At 40.3% G+C, this 14,242-nt stretch overlaps 1 protein-coding gene across 5 annotated transcripts in view; it reads right to left on the bottom strand.

The window, feature by feature from the left end:
* Positions 1 to 12,545, bottom strand: part of LOC124878357 (membrane-associated phosphatidylinositol transfer protein 2-like) — a 71,251-nt gene extending 58,706 nt beyond the window's left edge. For all 5 annotated transcript variants that reach the window (XM_047382257.1, XM_047382259.1, XM_047382258.1 and 2 more), the window contains exon 1: positions 11,881 to 12,545. The gene's annotated coding sequence lies outside the window, so the exon portion shown is untranslated. The remainder of the gene's footprint in view (positions 1 to 11,880) is intronic.
* Positions 12,546 to 14,242: the final 1,697 nt, after the last annotated feature.

Here is a 14,242-nt window from a genome sequence, read left to right as displayed (position 1 = left end):
AGTGAGAGTAGATAAGGTTGAAAAATTTGGAGTTGGCCCTCCTTAATTACTATACACACATTTTGCAATGCATCAGTACCACTGGCCGCAAAACGGCCTCCCAAGCGTGATGCTACCACCATCATGCTTCACAGTTGGTAAGGTGTTCCTAGGTTTTAAAGGCTTTAACTGACTTCTCCAAGTATTCTATAAGTTATTGTGGTCAAACAGCTCAATGTTTGTCATATCTGACCATAAGACTTCTCTCCACAGAACATTTGGTTTGTCCATATTGCCAGCTGCAAATTTCAGTTAAGTCTGAAGATATCCATTTTAGAGGAGGGGCTGATTTTTTTGTCATGAACCTCTCAGTTCATGTTGATGTTAAACTAACTTTCCTGTTGACAGTGACACTGGTGTCCTATTAGCTTCCACTTATTGTGGAAAAATAATTTTTTACCAAAACTGATGAATGTCACTCAGAATCAGCTTTATTAAAATCTTGCAAGCATTTACAGCATTGGACATGTGTTCAGGAGTGTGCTGAGGAGCCATCTCTTTAACACTAAACAGAGCCATCTGTCCTAACCCTTGCCATAGATCAACCATATATCAAGTCTGTAACAGAACAACACAGAAGGGGTCCGGATACTTTTATCAGGTCCTGCAAAGTTTCAGTCACAAACCAAGGATTTTGAGCAACGCACTAAAATTTTCATTAACTCACTCCATGATGGGTTTGACCCCCGGTGCTTTCTGGTTTGTACTTGAACATCCCAATCTATTTTAATTTTTCCGAGGAGATCACGTCAGTTCATAGCAGTGGCGATTGCTCTAAGACTGCAAGGGAAGCTCAGTTTCCCGTAAAATGTCAAAAAATAAGTGATCAAATATATATTGTTCTGTGTACTTATCACTAGTAACGACGCGGCTTTCCTCTCTCTCATTGCCTCAGCTTCACAGTGCTTTAAACAGTGATTCAATAGCGAAGCAAAAATGCTGGGCTTTGTCCCGCCCATCGGACGCTCAGCGTCGCTGGGGGTCTATGGGGCAGTGGGCTGGCCTCGGCTGGCCCAGACGCTCAGCTTCTGCATGATGATTGGATGATCTACCTGAGGCTGAATCTCTTTTTGATTGACAGTGAAATGAGCGAATCAGCGATCTTGAAATTGAGCTTCCCCTCCTTGAAAGACCAGCATCTGCCACTGGTAACATTAGACATCTGGAACCACCAGAAACCACAATGTCAGTCCTAATGAAAATGTATGGATTAAGCTTTAAAATCGACCAACAGGGCTCCTGGAATTTGATTTATGTGGAGTATGGGAAAGTATTTGCATTTCTAGACTTTATTTTATTTTCCAATTATCCAAACATCATATTGATCCATCCACCCATCCATTGGTTTTTATAAAAAGGTTGATTGTTACAGAAGTATCTGGCATATATTCATACTGATCTTTGAAATCTATACATTAAAAATGGTCAAATTTGACAACTCGGCGACTTGGAGTCAGCAAAAATACTGAATTTGTTTTTTCACGAAGAATGTGTAGGAACCCTATTAAGAGGAGCGCTCAAATATTCAGCCAGATTTGTGGCAAAAGTTGGTTTTAGTAGTTTAGATTTAATGCTGAATCAGTAACATGGGCTATACCATGTTAACAAGGCAACAGATTATTTAAAATAATAAATAAATAAAAATTATTTCTTAAATGATTAACATCGGGTTCAACTCGCTAGGAGATTTAAGCCTGTGTCTAAGATGTTGGACCAGGCAGTGTGGAAAAACTTCAAGATATAAATTGCTGGAATGAAAAAGGAAAGAAGTGGTGGGAAGAGGAGGAGGAGTAAGGATCTACTGTATTTTTAGATTTAGAGAAATCAGGTGTCTGTGGCATGTAAAAAAAAGAAACGATAGCATGGGTAAACCGAAATCAAGCTGTGCTGTCATTTTTATTTTACATGATCCATGACTCAGAGTGCTGCAAGAGCTTAAAGAAGAATACAGGTAGAACAAAGCACATAATAATAGTGTGGGGCATGTTCCATACTGCTGAAAACACAGTGGAAATAAGAACCCATCCACAGAGAAAAACAAGCCTCTGATGGGTCCACAAATGGGTCGTACAAAGAGCATTTCTCACAGCAGACAAGGCTCCGTGAAGATTAGATTAGCTTCTAACACATCGACTTTGCCTCACAAAAGCAAACCTTCCTGCTTAAGAGTGAAGAAGATTCCTGGTGGACTGGATATGTGTGTGTGTGTGTGTGTGTGTGTGTGTGTGTGTGTGTGTGTGTGTGTGAGGCTTCCTCCATTTCGCTTTGTCCACATGCCTGGTGAACATCACACCAGCAAATAAATGTCGTCCTTCCCTGACAGCACGAATTCAATTGACTTGATTGCTGTTTTATAAAATGAAACTCCAGTAAGCACAGAGCGAGGGTGGACGGCTGCTATAAAAAGACCTCGGCTCTTCTTAGAGTCCACCCACACGGCCAGAAACGGTGGCGTACATCAAGAAGGGGGACGTGGAGCAAAGACGCACAAAACATTTGTCTTATTTCCCAGACAACGCTGCAGTAGGGGCATTAGCAATGATGTGCCATTCATCAGCAGGCTCATCAGGGATGCACAGGGACAGGCTGTACCCCTTTGTCCCTGTCAACAGCTCAGCACAACCTAGCATCACCTGGTCGAGGGGGTTGAGGTGGGGGGGTAGTTTGTGGCGGCAAGAAATATGGAGGTTTTGGGACTAAAGGTGAAGAGAATACACAATGTTCTGTTCGGCGCCTGGCTGACACCCAGTGACCTGAGGCACAACTCAGGTTCTGTCATGGTGCCGGACAGTTTCCTCAAAATTAATTAACCAAATCAGACTTTCAAATACAGCAGAGATACACCATCAGATACTGTCAGACATGTTTCAGAGCAGGGCTTGAAATCACAGCAGCTCCCCAAACTGTTGCAATGGCCTCCTGTGTATGAGTGTGTGTATAAGGCGGTAATCAAATAAACAGGATGTGATGTTCTTCATCCATCAATCATCATTACCCAATTCAAAAGGGGACGTCACGCTGATCTTCACAAGGTTTCAGCTCAGAGCGGAGGATCCAATCAGCATGCAGGGAAATTTAAGCGTAAACGCAATAATCTTCATATAACTACTCATAATTTGTTTTTGAAGCTGCAGAAAATCTGAAAAGTGTGGGCTGCCGTTTATATTTTGAAGTGCCACCTTTTAGTATGTCTCAGCTTTGCACATATAGAGACTGAAGTTTTTGCCCCATCCCACTGTTGGGACCACAACCATGGGTACAAAATGAAAGGGCAGTACGAACCTTTCTGGAACTTTCAAAATAAATTGCATTAACCTACTTCCAGCACAGCCAGAAACAGGGGTAACAGTGGACTTCCCGTGACGTCACGGTCTGAATAAAAACCCCGCTTCTGCAACAAACTGATCTCTTCCACGCAGGTCCCCAGAGGAACTGGACGGAGGGACACAGCGTGCCAATATCTCTTTGCAGGCAAACAGACATAAACTCTTTCAACTGGATCCAAGAGTGTCATACGATCATGCCATCATATGCACTAAGTTAAGTAGGAATGAATTGCTGTTTTTGTATCCGGTATTCATTCATGAACGGGGTAATTAAGGTACAACAAGCATTGCTTGACTTTCTCTCTGAGGTCTACAGAAGCAAACTGTGTTCCAGAGAGTTCTGTGTCTCTACGACGCCGAGTGGAGCAGTTTTCCCGGTCTGAAGGAAGGACAACGGGGCCGCATCACCGTGGCTACAGCAGTAACGTGCAATTTGGCTGGCCGACAGAACAAGCCACCCCACCCCGCCGTCCACACTTATGCATTTTAACCCTTTTATTAATGGTATTTTAAAGGTACGTGTTTGATTGTGATGATAAGCTATAAGCTTCTTTTGTTAGCTCCAACCGCTAACGGCTAAGAACATGTGCTTGCATGCTAAAGATCAATTACCCGAAAAGGTTGTTAGTTTTCAATCTACTAAAATTACTAAACCTGATAACTCAGTAACACAATTAAGCCCATTTCTCAAAGATTTGGTTCTTATTCAAAATAATATTTCTTTAAATATTATTTTACTAAGTAAAGGCAGCTAATTGAACACCATTGAGAATTGGTCATCCAGAAGGTTGGTTTTATTCAGCAGATCATTCTTTAAAACATTATTTTATTAAAATAATACTTTATCTGATCTTGCATTGTGAATGGTTGTCAAAACGTTTGCTGATTATTGCTTAAGTTGGTTCCAAGTTTAACTTAACTTCACTTCCAGATTCTTCAAGATAATCCTTGGTTCTCAAACATAAACATGTTATGGTAATGTTGCATCACTCTTTTGGTCATGATTTTCAACCATCTTTAATCAACTTGTTTATATTACACATAGTCCATTAGTCTTCATTATTCTTTAATTCTGCTTGGTAATTTAGTTGGATTATTTTAGCATAGTAAAGAGTTTGTTGATTGAAATATGTTTGACTTGAGTTGACTTATTTTTGTTAATAAATTCTTGTATTTTAAGAAATTGTGTGAATTCATTCCGTGTTTTTGCAGAGTTTATGCTGTTCAGTAATGTCAGAGCTTGGCTCATCCCTTTCAATTTTGTCCTAATACCATCGCCTTACTGGGCTGGTATTCACCGGACAACCCTTAACAGACTGAAATATTATTTAATAAAAAATTAAAATATTAATATTAAATAATATATTCATATTCATAATCACAACACCTCCTTGCAAAAGTGCTCAACCCACCGGCTCCCAGCTGAAGCCACTGACAACCAATGAATAGAGTCCACTAAATACTTCAGAACGTTCCTTGTAGATGGTTGTACAGATTAAAACTTCATAATGAACAAACAAATTATCCGGTGACATTCCCAAATAGGGCTCTTTCTCTTTCTTTAAAACCATTTAAACTACATGATGAAGAGCATAAGGCGGTTTGCTGTGAATCTGTTTTAATCAAACCATTTCATAAGGCTTTTGCAAGAATTCAAGAAAAGCCACCACGCTAATCTAGCTAATACAAACACATGGAACAATTTCGCACTCTGAGATATGAGATTATAGTCAGTCTGCATCATGTCTTGACTCTAGCAGACTAGAATATCAAAGTAAGAAATGAGTTTAACATTCGACCAGCTGCTCCATCTCTGCCACTATCTGCTACATCTTATCTTTTAGTCTTGGAGATTACAGCTCGTCCTCGGTTGGAGGGAAACTAGTTGTGTTACCTGGTGGGTGGGATGTTTGAAGCTGAGCATAAGCATTTCATAATCTTCCAAAATAGGCCAAATGTAAGACCATGTAAGGAGCTAGGATTGAACTTCTGCTTGCTCCAACAAATAGTACATTAGAGGTGTTGTTTTACAGACAATAGGGAGATTTACAGCTTCTGCCTGGTGGTTCTTTACTCTTCCTGTGCAATAGATCTGAACTGATAAACAGCTCAGAAAGCCCTCATTCGGAGCTGAAATATGTAGTAAGCAGCTGCATACGTCACCCAAACTTTTACCGGCAGGAAGTGCGTCTTGACTCGCTTGGTTGACATGCCATCACTCGACGGCTTTGCACTCATGTGTCTTTTGTATTCTTACTAGTTAGAGCCATTACAAGTTGGCACAGTTAAAGGGCTGAGACGTTAAACTGGGGGTTCCTGCAGGAAAACAGATCAGTCACACGCGAGGTGCTATGAATACTCAAACGAGGCTGGGACACGTGCTCAAAAGCTGCAGGCTCCTCTGTCAGGAATTTTCCACTCCTCCATCACAACACGCAGACATACAGCATTATTTACAGTATTTTCCCCATGACCGTCTGCAGCTTGTCAGGCACTCATGTAACTGTATATAACATTAGTGGAGTAGAGAGTGATTTTAGCCTCCGAAAGGAGATCAGTGTGACTCAGAAGAGCAAACAATAGCAGAGGATCTGCACCATTAGAAATGATAACCTGCATTCACTAGGAAGCCCATTGTGGTCCATCCCAACAACTCTACATCACATAAACAGGTTCACAGCGATCTGCGCTCCTTCTTCCACTGGTATGCTTTGTTTATCCAATGTTAAAATTAAAAGTTTTCACTCTCAGCATCTCATTACTTCACAGATGTATGAAATTTAATTACAAGTCAATTTCTTTCTTCTGTGTTACAAAATATTTAATAAAACATATATAAATGTAAAGCCAGAATTATATGTTCGAATCCATGCTCAGAAATCCTTAGAAGAACACATAACACAAAAACAATTCAACTCAAATAGCCTCCAATACTAAGTGAACCAAACCGAAAGTTATAAATCTTTTACAACCAGAAAAAAGGAATGCACTGGACTAATGTTTGAAATGCGATAATCTGGTGCATCTTTTCTGGAGGAAAGATCTCAAATTTAACTCTCCAACATTTAATTTGCTTATAAAAACAGCAGAATATCAAACAGTTCACTGAAAGGGCTGCTTCTTGATATGAATATATTATAGTGTGTTGCTTGTAAAATGGAAAAAAGAGCTGAGGCTTATAATGACAACACAGGTGCAACTTCCTAGTGGTTTTGTAAAGAGTGAGGACTAATGTGAAATCAGTGACCCCTGTCTTTGATTCCCATCTGCACTTATTTTTGAGTCAGCAATGCTGCAGGACTTTTCATTATTCTGATGGAACAATCAAAACATTCAACAGCACTTTGCAAAAGTGTTCACAGCCCTTGAACGTATCCCCACTTTATCACGTTTCAACCACAGATTTCACTGTTTTTTATTGGTAAGGAAAAGTGGAAGGAAATGATACATGGTATCAGAAAATTTGAAAAGTCTGGCGCTTATACATTACCGCTAAAAGGTTGGGGTCACCTAGAAATGTCCTTATTTTTCAATAAAAAAAACACTTTCAATTAAAATAACATTTATTTATTTAGAAATACAGTCTAGAGACTATTAATGTGGTAAATGACCAATATTTCAGGATACGGGTGTTCTTTGTTGCTGAAAAAGGTCCTCTGTACACCTATGTAAATATTACAACAATCACTTCCGTGTTCCAGTGGCGCATTCTGTTAGCCAATCCAAGTATATCAAATTAAAAGGCTACTTTATCATTTAAAGCATCCTGTGCAATCATGTTAGCACAGCTGAAAACTGTTCTACTGATTATAGAAGCCATAAAATTGGTCTTCATTTGGCTAGTTGAGTATCTGGACCATCAGCATTTGTGCATTTGACTATATGGTAAAAATGGCCAGAAGAAAAGAACTTTCAACTGAAACTCGTCAGTCTATTCTTGTTCTGAGGAATGAGGGCTAATACAGGAGAAAAATTGCCACGAAACTGGCATACTTGGAAGAGTAGCAGAGAAAAAGCCATATCTGAGACTAGCCAACAAAATGAAAAGGTTAGGATGGGCAAACGAACACAAATACTGGACAGAGGAAGATTGGAAAGGGTGTTACATTCATGCACAGATGAATCCAAATTTGAGGTGTTTGGATCACAAAGAAAAATGCAGAAAAATAAATGAGAAGATGCTGGAGGAGTGCTTGACACCATCTGTCAAGCATGGTGGAGGAAGCGTGATGATCTGGGGATGCTTTGGTGCTGGTGAAGTAGAAGATTTGTACAAGATAAAGGGAGTATTGAATAAGAAAGGCTTTCACTCCATTTTGCAACACCATGCCATACCCTGTGGACAGCACTTGATTGGAGCCAATTTTGTTCTACAAGACAATGACCCAAAGCATAGCAATAACTATTCAGGGAAAAAGCAGTCAACTGATATTCTGTCTTTAATGGAGTGGCCAGCACAGTCACCAGATCTCAACCCTATTGAGCTGTTGTGGGACCAGCTTGACCGTATGGTGTGTAGGAAGGGCCCTTCAAGGCAAACCAACTTGTGGGAGGTGCTTCAGGAAGCACGGGGTGAAAATTCCTCCGGTTACCTCAACAAACTGACAGCTAGCATGCCAAAGGTCTGCAACACTTTAATTGCTGCAAAGGGAAGATTCTTTGATGAAAGTAAAATTTGAAGGACAAAATTAATTGAAGTGCAAAATTTAATTTCCGACCTAAATAATGGTGTGACTGTGTTTTCTATTCATTTTGGAATTTATTTGTTTAATAAAATGTGAGTTTTCTTGGAAAAACATGACATTTTTTGGGTGACCCCAAACTTTTGAGCGGCAGTGTAAGTGGACTCACATATACACTTTGACTTGATCCACTCAAACACGTGAATATGCTTTAATCTGAACCAGGGTTTTTCAATCCTGATTCAGGTGGTTTACCTCTGTCCTCTGTCACAAACCCAACCTAAATAAATGGGTGATGAACAGGCTTCTGAACCATTAGATCACATGTTGGTGAAGTAATGCAAACATTTGAGTATGACTTCCTGGAGCAGAGATGCATTTAAAATATAAAGGACTGTGGGCCGTGAGGAGAAACCACTAATCTTAACTGTTCCACTGTTGTTCTGCTGGAAGGTGAACCTTCACCCTACTCTCAGGTGTTCTGCAGCCTCTGACACGTTTGTCCTCCAGGAATGCCCTGTATTTAGCTCCATCCGCCTTCCCGTCAACTCAGACCAGCTTCGCTGTCATTGCTGAGGAAAAGGGTCCCGATACCGTGATGCGACCACCACCATGAGGATGCGTAGATCATGCTGATGTAACGTGTTGGTAGTGCACCACACATGGCATTTTGAAGTTGTTTTTCTGAAGGCGATTGATTGTGCTGGGTTTTTTAAATGTATCTTTTTCCTTCCACTTTACAATTATGTACTAGCTTGTGTTGATCTTTTCACAAGAACAATTAAATATTTCCATGTAGCAAAAATTCAAAGTTAGTAACTGATTAAAAAAAAATAGTGGCCAACCAGGGCAGAAACATTTCCTTACAGTTTCAAAACCACCTGGTAGGTGTTCAAATTTGCATCTGCAGCAAAGCCTTTTTCCATTCAGGATATTGTGTCTGCTTGGAGGGGGAGGGACGTCCAACCTTAAACAAAACTGGTTAGGCGCACGAAACAGGAATTGCCGTGTATGCAGCAGAGAAACCTCAAAATTATCTTGAAAGGTCAAAACGACAGAGTTAGGCTCTCTCCCACACATACACACACACACACACACACACACCCCCAGCCAGCTCGTGTTTTTCCATCAGCAAATTCTTTGTTTCTCCTTGCAACAGAGAGCATGGAAAGAAACATTTAAATCTTAAATGAAATTACATTTTCTTTATAAAAGCATCTCATGGTGTTGAAAAAATAATCTGATCAAAAAAAATATAGAAAACTCACAGAGGTTGTGATGCTGTGAGTGCAACACATGCCATAAAAACATTATAGCTTCCAGCAGCGAGGACTCGAGTTTTAACATGTCAAAGCAAAACTCACACCCCTGATTTGCAGCAGCACTGGCCCATAAAACTCGTTGTTTTGGTACCTGTGCCCTGAATTTCAGTCTCCCCACACATTTTAACTGCACGTCCCATCATGTTCTATCAAGTTCAAGCACCGAATTCAGTTTAGCAACACAGCTTTTTTCTTTAAAAGCTATAGTCAGAATTTCCAATCCTAATTCAAAGTCTTGCTGAGGTGTTGAGCAGAAAGCAGGAGGCGGCAGCGGAGCGACAAAGGTGCAGCCAGCCGCTCCTGCCCTCATGGAACAGCTATTATCTGGACAACAGACGCCACAGCCCGCGAGTCAGCGCTGCCTCAATGAGTCACCCAGGCCCTGCTGAGTCAAGTACAGGGACTCTTGATGCATAAAAATCACAAGCTCATACTGAAACAAAAGCATACCTGATTTTTCCGAGAAGAAAATCTTGGAGTACAGGTTAGTACACAAAAACACAACCGACTGCATTGTGTGCTCAGAATGCTTCTTCCTTTCTCAGAGAAGCTGCAGAGACAGGGATCGAATCAAGCATGCCGTTATTTACAGCAGGGTCACACACCTATGCCTCACTGTGCAGGCTCTGAGAAAAGCACACACCTGAATGGAACGATCATAACATAAAACTTGAGAAAATACGATTATTTTGTTAACTTATGTGTTGAAATACCATTCAAATTGCAGCCATCATTCTAAGAATAGACACAGAGCCGGTTCACGGCTGTTTGGGGTCTTTCAACCACCATCAATAACCAAAGATCTAATAATATCCCCTTCGCATCAACTTTGTTCTAACGTTTATTTATTATACATCCAGCATAATCATTCTTATAGTTGTTCTTCCTTCTGTAGTTGCGGAAGATGTATCTTGTAAAGTAGTAGAGCACAAATAGCGCTAAGCTACTTCTAAGACATTACACTATTAAGCAACAAAGTATTACAAATGCACTGAGAAATAGGCTGCCGGTAAGGCCTGCACAATATCACAACAACATGGATACTGCAATTTTGTTCATGACTGTTCCAATGACAATAGGACTTGCAATATATAAACAAATACTTACATCTACAGTGTTAACGTCAGTCTGCTTTGGTTGCACTGAAATCACAAACTTAAGATAGAGAGCAGTGATGCGTTTATAAAATCAGCTGGTATCCACTGAATCCAAGCAGCTCTTTGCACTAATAACATGGTTATTAACATTCTATGACCATGAATTTGCTATTTATTGTGCAGCCATACTGGTGTCCAGAATAAATATAAAGCCAAATAAGATAGGGACTTAAGGAGAAACAAAACAACTCCCAACAGGGCACAAATATATTATAAAGACACAAAAAAACCAAGAACAATAAAAATAACTGCCTTAACAAGAAACCAATACTTCTGTAGCTGCAACTCTACCTGGGAGAGACAACTGGCTCTATATCTCAGATGGATAACAAGTCAGCAAATTATACATACTCAACTTGAGGCATAAAGCAAACACAAGACTTCCTATTCCCTCTCTAGAAGTGATGTACTGTGTTGAACCTTTTCTCTTTCCTGGAGAAAGACATTGACAAACCTTCTGCTGCCACTAATTGTGTGTTTTAAGTGTACCCTCTTCTTCACCCCCTATATTGTCCCATTGGCTCAGCACTTCTCAGATTAGCCATTTTGTTCTCAAGTACTAATGGAGCTACTGCTGCCATGAACTCTGTGGACTTAGTTTTTCCTTTGCCCAGATTGTAAAACTAGACCAGCGCTTCAGGATTTATGTCTGCTCTGTCCTCCCAGTCCCCAGTTGGTTGTGCCAGGTTGCTGCTCAGACTCATCTAGGTTCTGCTGGAGGTTTCCTCCTGTTAAAAGGGGGAAGGTTCATCTCCAATGTCACCACATGCTTGCTCAGGTTCGCTGAAAGGTTAATGACTCGATGCAATCAGCTTGACTTCCTTTGATAGATAATGTTTTCCAACTCGCTGCATAAACTAAATCTGACAGCAAAACTAGGATTAAATTGAAATGAATGTGACAGAATTTGAAAACGTCTTTATGGCCGGGCTGTACTGGTTTGTTTTGGGGCTGCATGATATAAGGAAAACATAAAATTGCAATATTCTACCTCTAATCCCACCAGCCTCTTTGAGTTTTAACATCTTGATAAGGATGTAGAGGACAGTGACGACCCATCCAACTGGCCGAATATGTTATTTGCAAGCACAGTTTGAATGCTTGGCACCTGAAATCTTACAGCCAGCCAAGTATTACACCTGAGCAGTCCTTGGCCACCACAATGAAATTGGATGACGATTATGATTCGATATATTCTGCAGGTCTGCAAGACTTGTAAAAAAAGACAATTATTAAAAGGTGGCGTTTCACCCCCGAGAAGATGAACTGAAGTAAACCCACCGTCTCTTAGTTACCTAGCAACATGGCAGCAGGGTAAAGGCAAAGTGACGGCTGGCAATTACTGAAAACATACCTGAACCCGACGCACCTCGGTCTTCAATACCCTCCTCATGCAGCAGCAGCAGCAGCAGCAGTCAGTGATTCAAAGTTCATCAGCCTCTCCTCTAGCTTTTATGGCCAACTCCTTCTTCCAGGAACACAGATGTCCCTTCAGCATGAGGCAGCCTCCGACCTGAACGATGCCATGGCCGAAAGGAGCGCATTGAAAGTCAGAGACTGATTTCTGTTCGCTCGCTCGTCGGTCTGTTTGTTTGCTTGTTTGTCCCCTCGGCAGAGGGAGGGTTGCGGATACGACGTTTAAAAATGACACGTATAGACACATCATCAGCCCTGGGAGTGGGCTCTGTGAAACCAACTGCAGTTCCTGTCCCAGTTCACAAAATCTGGCCACATCATTGCGCCGGAGAACAACACGCTGGATTTCCTCAATCGACAGAAAAGGCCAAAGTAGCTGTGGAAACGTTAAAATGTCCTTGGAGTATCCACGCTACGGTCCTGTGGTGAGGAAGAGCAGACAGGGGTGGGCTCAGGCCAGTAGGGTCTCCTTCCGTCCTGAGAACCGGGAAGGGCGACGAGAAGACGGCGGAGGAGCTCTCACCATCGTAACTTATCTCCTCTCTGAAGTCTGAACCGCTGTTGAGACTTCAGTCCTCTCAAGCACGACACAAAACACAATGCAGGTAAGATGAGCAACATACTTCCGGTGGTCATTTCAAGTTAAAAGTCAAGTGGGACGTTGCGTTAGTTTAAGACCCACAGCGTCCTTAATTTTGTATTAACGTTCCCTTTTTGAAGTTGCCAATCCAAATGCTAAGCAACCCTATCAGTAAAATACAAATAAAAAAGAAAAACTGCCATAATTTAGTTTTTACTTCTAAAGGAATCTTAGTCAAATTTCCGGCATTTGTCTGTCTTTAATACAGACTTGACAACCTGTATCGGTTTGATAGTAGCGCGCCCCCTGCTGGCAAACAATATGTTTGGTCGAAACCAGTCCAAAAATTCAGTACGCATTTCTGTAGACACAGGTATTTTCTGAAGTCACTGGGCTACATTTATATCTAGTGCCAAAAGTGCCACCGTGTAATAAACGAATAATCAAATAATTATTTATAAACTGTAATTAAAGGTCTCCAGTCCCATGAAATAAATTTAAACAGTCTTTTACCTACCTGTAAATAATCAGCCTGAAAGGTAAATTATTTTTCTTAATCAGTGAGCTATACTTGCATACTTTACAGAAAGGGTTGAAATTTATATATTATAAAAATATATAGTTATTAGACAAACACAATATAATAGGAAAATTAATAGTAATAGGAAATTACATAATTACTGCAACTAATTACTAATTGAATTGGAAAAAATAACCTATCAGTAGTATAGTTTAACAAATAAGAAAGAAAGCAAAATCAATAAATAAATAAACAGGACACTAACAGCTATCTAAAGTGAAATTCTAAAGGGAACTTTCAGAGTACAATTAACCTATTAAAGCTTATTTAATATTTGTATGTATGTCTTTGTCTCCGTCATTTAAATGCAATGTATTTTTTCATAACCTAGATTCCTTTTACCTGACTTAAGTCTAAAGAAAAGCTTAAAAAAGAGGGGAAAAAAGCAAACATTCTAGGTAGGAAATCCGTTTGGGTCTGGTAGCTTCACAGTCCAGGACACAGCTATATCAGAAAATCTATTACTTTACTTTATCCTGGTTTATATTGGTCCACCTCTGCTAATGTTTTGCATAATCATCTTGAATGTGAGAATGTTGCCAGATAGATTTCGGTAGGGTTAAACAGATGTCATCACAGGTCACCAGTGACAGATTGTCATTTTCCTTTGACCTGTTTCCTGATTTACTTATTTTAGTTATTGTCAGTGGGGAACAGGAAGCATTACATCACAGTCCATTAATGTGCATGTGGAAAAAAAACAAAGGGCTATTTTTATCCTGAATGTATTTCCTTAAATTGGCAATGACTGTGTAAGTTTATTAGATTTTTTCCTTATCCTTTTGATGTCTCAACTATCACATTACATTAAATAAATATACAGCATAGTTTAAACATGTTGAACTACCACAGCCATTGTATACATCTTTATGTTTTGAAATTTGTTGTAAAAGACATTTTAGGTCTCTTCCACCAGAGGTTTAGAAAACAAAGTATCAAAATCTCAAGATGTACCTTAGCTGCTGCAAATCCTGCTTTCTGCTGGACAGAGAACTCAAAGGTTGTTCCTTGAATCTGCTGAAGCCGCTCTCTCAGTTTGAGGGTCGCCGGTGTGGGACCACAGGACCTTACTTGGCAGAGATCTTCCTCTGGACTATTCCAGCCACTTAGTTATGACACTCCATGTAGACCAGGGGTGTC

This window comes from Girardinichthys multiradiatus, chromosome 12, assembly GCF_021462225.1.
Source record: "Girardinichthys multiradiatus isolate DD_20200921_A chromosome 12, DD_fGirMul_XY1, whole genome shotgun sequence".
NCBI classification, from domain to species: Eukaryota; Metazoa; Chordata; class Actinopteri; order Cyprinodontiformes; family Goodeidae; genus Girardinichthys; species Girardinichthys multiradiatus.
This window is presented reverse-complemented; position numbering and strand designations above follow the sequence as displayed.